The following is a 6,806-nucleotide window of genomic DNA, read 5'->3' on the forward strand; positions in this document are numbered from 1 at the left end:
ACCTCACCACACCACACCACACTACACCACACCACACGACACCACACTACATCACACCACACTACACTATACCACACCACACTACACTACACTACACCACACTACACCACACCACGCTACACTACACTACACCACACCACACTAGCCAACAGAGAAAAGAGGAGGTTGGAGGAGAGAAAGGGAGTGTATGGGAGGTATTGAGAGATTGAGACAGGGTGAGCAGCAGAAGAGAGAGAGAGGTGGAGAGAGAGAGACAGAGAAAGAGGGAGAAAAGTGTGTGTGTGTGTGTGTGTGTGTGTGTGTGTGTGTGTGTGTGTGTGTGTGTGTGTGTGTGTGTGTGTGTGTGTGTGTGTGTGTGTGTGTGTGTGTGTGTGTGTGTGTGTGTGTGTGTGTGTGTGTGTGTGTGTGCGTGTGTGTGTGTGCGTGTCTGCTGGGTGAAAGGGCCCGTGTAGTAAGAGTGACAGGGCAGGATGCCTGGAGGCTGGGGACTGGTAATAGTTATAATCAGACTGTCCTGATGGCTTCCTGTTTGGGGCAAGACGGATTCATCCACTCTGGATTTCTCAAGTTTATTATAACACACACACACACACACACACACACACACACACACACACACACACACACACACACACACACACACACACACACACACACACACACACACACACACACACACACACACACACACACACACACACACACACACACACACACACACACACACACACACACACACACACACACACACACACACACACAAAGAGAGAGGGAGAGATACTAAAGTGGAGAGTAATCAGGCTTGATGCTGTGTGAGCTGTCATTACATTAAAATCATTAAGGTCAACTGAGTTGTTGAATGGAATTAAAAAATGTATTATCATAATAACTGAAATTGCTTCATCTAATTACCGAAACCATTACTGCTATCTGTGGAATGCTAACAAAACAATTTTTCCTCACTAATGTTTTAATATCTGCAGTTGTGCAAAATCCCTCTCCCTAGGCCTGTTAGCCCCAGGCATCCAGTCCCAAAGCTCCCTCCCATACCACAGTGTTGTTCTCTCACCACAAGGGGTCAATGTTGAGCTGTCAGATCTTCTTCCTTCAACAGCCTGTTTCCTATTTCCTGTTTTCATACTTGTGCTAACTTGTGTATTTTGGTTAGGACTTGTAATTTCAGTCGTTATCAAAACCACCTGCCACCTGAACAGCTTCTTCCCCCACACTGTGGTCCTCACCAACCGGCCACCTGAACAGCTTCTTCATCCACACTGTGGTCCTCACCAACCGGCCACCTGAACAGCTTCTTCATCCACACTGTGGTCCTCACCAACCGGCCACCTGAACAGCTTCTTCATCCACACTGTGGTCCTCACCAACTGGCCACCTGAACAGCTTCTTCATCCACACTGTGGTCCTCACCAACCGGCCACCTGAACAGCTTCTTCATCCACACTGTGGTCCTCACCAACCGGCCACCTGAACAGCTTCTTCATCCACACTGTGGTCCTCACCAACTGGCCACCTGAACAGCTTCTTCATCCACACTGTGGTCCTCACCATCTGGCCACCTGAACAGCTTCTTCATCCACACTGTGGTCCTCACCAACTGGCCACCTGAACAGCTTCTTCATCCACACTGTGGTCCTCACCATCTGGCCACCTGAACAGCTTCTTCATCCACACTGTGGTCCTCACCAACCGGCCACCTGAACAGCTTCTTCATCCACACTGTGGTCCTCACCATCTGGCCACCTGAACAGCTTCTTCATCCACACTGTGGTCCTCACCAACCGGCCACCTGAACAGCTTCTTCATCCACACTGTGGTCCTCACCATCTGGCCACCTGAACAGCTTCTTCATCCATCACTGTGGCCCTTAGAAACCGGCCACCTCAACAGCTTCTTCCCCATCACTGTGGCGCTTAGAAACCGGCCACCTGGTCCACAGTGATCTGATTCTGATTGTGTGTTTCAAAATTCCAATTGAGATTTTTCGTGCTGCTGTGCCCAACACAGATTTGTGATGATCAGATGAAGTCAGGTGCATGGAACAACTAGGGTAAGTTTTTGAGAAACCAGGTTAAAATAAAGAGAAATAAACAGTTTTCTACATTTCCATTAATCATCTATCAAATGACAGTGAATCGGTTTATAATGCCGTGAAGACAGATATCAGCTTAGATTGCATGTCAATGTCAACCTCTTCTCATTCCCAGCCAAGTTCCCTCCTTTCCTTAACTCTGGTATTTTGTGTGCCACACCTGCCCCCCTTGCCTTGTGTACCAGAGACTACTGTAGTCACTGAAAATGTTTAATCTCGGCACCCTGTAACATTCCTTCATTTTGTGCTGTCATTTCTGCTACGCCTGTGGTGACAGCTCTGTGCTTTGATGAACTATAAAGTTATTTCACTATAAAGAGCTGCCACTTTCTCTACCGTCTTAGAATACTTCAAAATCAAGCGTGGAAAGCATTGCTCTCCCTCTCACATCCATCTCAAGGGAAGCAGAGCTCTGTGAGGAGAGGGGAAAATGTAACGTTAGGCTGTAAGTGCTGCCACACGTTATAGACATGTTCATCATTTAACCAGCACAGCCTGGTAGAAGATCCTGACAGAGCTCAGGCCATACAGTATAGCAGCTTACTGATTAAAAATGTTTCACTGCCAAGAGTTTTTCTGTGTGTGTGCGTGCGCGCGTGCGTGCGTGCATTTGTGCATGCGAGTGACTGTGTGTTCAAGTTTCATTGCGCCAAAACTAGAGTTGTGCCAGACCTGACAGCTACCCCCCTCAGTGTGACGTCTAGAGCTGACTGGATTTGTAAAGCTATCAGCTACAGACCCAGCTAGCACATAACGTGCTAAGAACCACATGTTTCTTAGAGCTTTGTGAGACTGTGGTTGTCCTATAGGTATTTTGCATACAACCTTCCCACAACTTTCTGGGAATGGTGCAGGATAGTTGCTTGGCTTTGGAACATTCTCAGCACATTTAAAGAACTTGACAAAAATACGTTATTTTCTTGGTATGTCATTACTTTAACAGAACGTTTCCTAAAAGTTCAAACATGGTTACATTTCATTTAAATTATAGTAATGTTCTAGGAACGTTCTCCAATGGTTTGACTTTGAGAATGTTCTCAAATAGTTAACAGAACGTATAGAAACAACGTTCTTTTGTGGGACTTTCAGTACTTCAGCATAACGTTTCCTACAGGTTTCCTCATGCTTTTATTTAAAGTCATGCTCTCAAATTGTTCTGAGAACATTAAGAAAACTTATCATAAAAACCACAAGAAAACTTTAGTATTGTTATGAGAACGTTCTTAGAATGTTATTTAAAAACAGACATTTCGTTCTTAGACCATTAAGAAAACTTACCATAAAAACCACAAGAAAACGTTTCGTATTGTTAAGAGAACGTTCTAAGAATGTTATTTAAAAACAACAAAACTCTTTCTATTCTCTATATTGTTAACTGTGTTTGGGTGTGTTGGCCGCGCCCACTAATCAGCCACACCTGATCTCGGTGAGTACTTATTACCTTTGAAATGGCGTCTGTTTAAATAGACTAAAATTAACAACTTTAAAAAAACATGGCATGCTAGCTCCATCTTCATTCCATGGAGAGAGAACAGGAGATCATAGGTTTACATTTCAGACGCTGTGTCACAATAAAAAATAAATGTGTTTGCATGATTAATGCCTAATTATTTTCCATGTGTCCTGTCTGAGTTTAAAACAGTTAAGTCACACTAAGCTAGCAGTGTTATTTAAAGTCTTATTGAAACATGTTCTCAGAATGTTATTTAATTACCTTCAAATAACCTATAATTTCCGTTCTCAGAACGTTAATATAACCTCCCAGGAAAACTTTCAGGAACCATAGTAAAATATTCTCAGAACCTCCCTGCTACCTAAAAATGTATTTCCCAGAACAAGCAACATTTTTCACTTCCGTTCTCAGAATGTTAAAAAAAAAAAATTGTTTTTACCATCCAGGAAATGTATGGCTTCATTCCCAGAAACAATGGAAAACCAAAAACATACATTCCCAGAAACAATGGAAAACCAAAAACATACATTCCCAGAAACAATGGAAAAGCAAAAACATACATTCCCAGAAACAATGGAAAACCAAAAACATTCATTCCCAGAAACAATGGAAAACCAAAAACATACATTCCCAGAAACAATGGAAAACCAAAAACATTCATTCCCAGAAACAATGGAAAACCAAAAACATTCATTCCCAGAAACAATGGAAAACCAAAAACATACATTCCCAGAAACAATGGAAAACCAAAAACATACATTCCCAGAAACAATGGAAAACCAAAAACATACATTCCCAGAAACAATGGAAAACCAAAAACATACATTCCCAGAAACAATGGAAAACCAAAAACATTCATTCCCAGAAACAATGGAAAACCAAAAACATACATTCCCAGAAACAATGGAAAAGCAAAAACATACATTCCCAGAAACAATGGAAAAGCAAAAACATTAATTCCCAGAAACAATGGAAAACCAAAAACATTCATTCCCAGAAACAATGGAAAACCAAAAACATACATTCCCAGAAACAATGGAAAACCAAAAACATTCATTCCCAGAAACAATGGAAAAGCAAAAACATACATTCCCAGAAACAATGGAAAACCAAAAACATACATTCCCAGAAACAATGGAAAACCAAAAACATACATTCCCAGAAACAATGGAAAACCAAAAACATACATTCCCAGAAACAATGGAAAACCAAAAACATACATTCCCAGAAACAATGGAAAACCAAAAACATTCATTCCCAGAAACAATGGAAAACCAAAAACATTCATTCCCAGAAACAATGGAAAACCAAAAACATTCATTCCCAGAAACAATGGAAAACCAAAAACATTCATTCCCAGAAACAATGGAAAACCAAAAACATACATTCCCAGAAACAATGGAAAAGCAAAAACATTAATTCCCAGAAACAATGGAAAACCAAAAACATTCATTCCCAGAAACAATGGAAAACCAAAAACATACATTCCCAGAAACAATGGAAAACCAAAAACATTCATTCCCAGAAACAATGGAAAAGCAAAAACATACATTCCCAGAAACAATGGAAAACCAAAAACATACATTCCCAGAAACAATGGAAAACCAAAAACATACATTCCCAGAAACAATGGAAAACCAAAAACATACATTCCCAGAAACAATGGAAAACCAAAAACATACATTCCCAGAAACAATGGAAAACCAAAAACATTCATTCCCAGAAACAATGGAAAACCAAAAACATTCATTCCCAGAAACAATGGAAAACCAAAAACATTCATTCCCAGAAACAATGGAAAACCAAAAACATTCATTCCCAGAAACAATGGAAAACCAAAAACATACATTCCCAGAAACAATGGAAAACCAAAAACATTCATTCCCAGAAACAATGGAAAACCAAAAACATACATTCCCACAATTTCCAAGGAGTTTATGCTCCTAAACTCCATCTCTCCCTTGCAGTCAGTGACCATCACATAGGAATCATACATCAAGCACTGTGAGCCTCAGTCTGTCTGCACCTTCATCTCTCATAGATATGACCGATTATAGACCATTTTTAGGCAAACACTTTGCACAGTCAATTGAATTGATAGCTTGGTCACCATAATGAGCATTTTCACATCCTTTTTGATAGTGTGCTTTTCCTCTTAGACCATTTGTCTACTGTATGGAACGTTAGCGATGCTTTTGAGAAGGTGAGTTAAGCCACTTGGTATTGTGACAAATGACTTCACATCAACATGTTACTGGCAGTGTGTGATCAAACGTTGGGGTCCAGAAGAAGTGGAAGCTGAAAATGATACACAGTTATAGTCTACCTACCTGAATGTACAGAATACATCAAGAGCTTTGTGCAACTGACTTAAGAGCACTATCCTGTGAGGTTTGTCCCACACCATCAGTAGACAATTGTAGGCAATATAATGTAACTTTGCCAAGGAACTATACACACACACAGAGGTACAACATATCTTTTACACCACAGTCATATATCTATGGCTCTGGTTCACACCATTTTACACACAAAGGCTGTAGGCTAATAGGCTAAGTAACTGAGTGAGACTGTTTACTGCTGTTCATGAGTCTAGAGACGTAACATGAGCCATTGACAGAGTTTGATATTAACAAATCCCTAACCTGAGTTCTCTGCTTTCTCATAACCATTAATAGAGTTTGATATTCCGTTCTAATGTGTAATTTTCTTCTTAACGGCCGTGAAGGATGGGGGCGGAGCTGCAGGTCAGAAAGGAGGGAAGGGGGGAAGGGGGTTAGTGGATCCATCAGGCACAGTGAAGTGTGTGAACTGGAGGGGGTTGGGATGCTGTGACCCATGGGCTTTGAGAGTGAGTGTATTCATTATAACTGAACTATATTGATTCACAGGTGGCCAGGGTGTGTGTGTGTGTGTGTGTGTGTGTGTGTGTGTGTGTGTGTGTGTGTGTGTGTGTGTGTGTGTGTGTGTGTGTGTGTGTGTGTGTGTGTGTGTGTGTGTGTGTGTGTGTGTGTGTGTGTGTGTGTGTGTGTGTGTGTGTGTGTGTGTGTGTGTGTGTGTGTGTGTGTGTGTGTGTGTGTGTTTGTCCAAAGGGGCTTATTGACTAGTTGGTTTGTGCAGCATAGATGGATTTCAGAGTGCATCCTCGGAGTACAGAGAAAAACTCCAAACATCTCATGCAGAGCAGAGTCAGGCCAATTACCTCTTCTGATTAATATCCAACAAACAGCCAACAAGTGTTATAAT

This window comes from Salvelinus alpinus, chromosome 1, assembly GCF_045679555.1.
Source record: "Salvelinus alpinus chromosome 1, SLU_Salpinus.1, whole genome shotgun sequence".
NCBI lineage: Eukaryota > Metazoa > Chordata > Actinopteri > Salmoniformes > Salmonidae > Salvelinus > Salvelinus alpinus.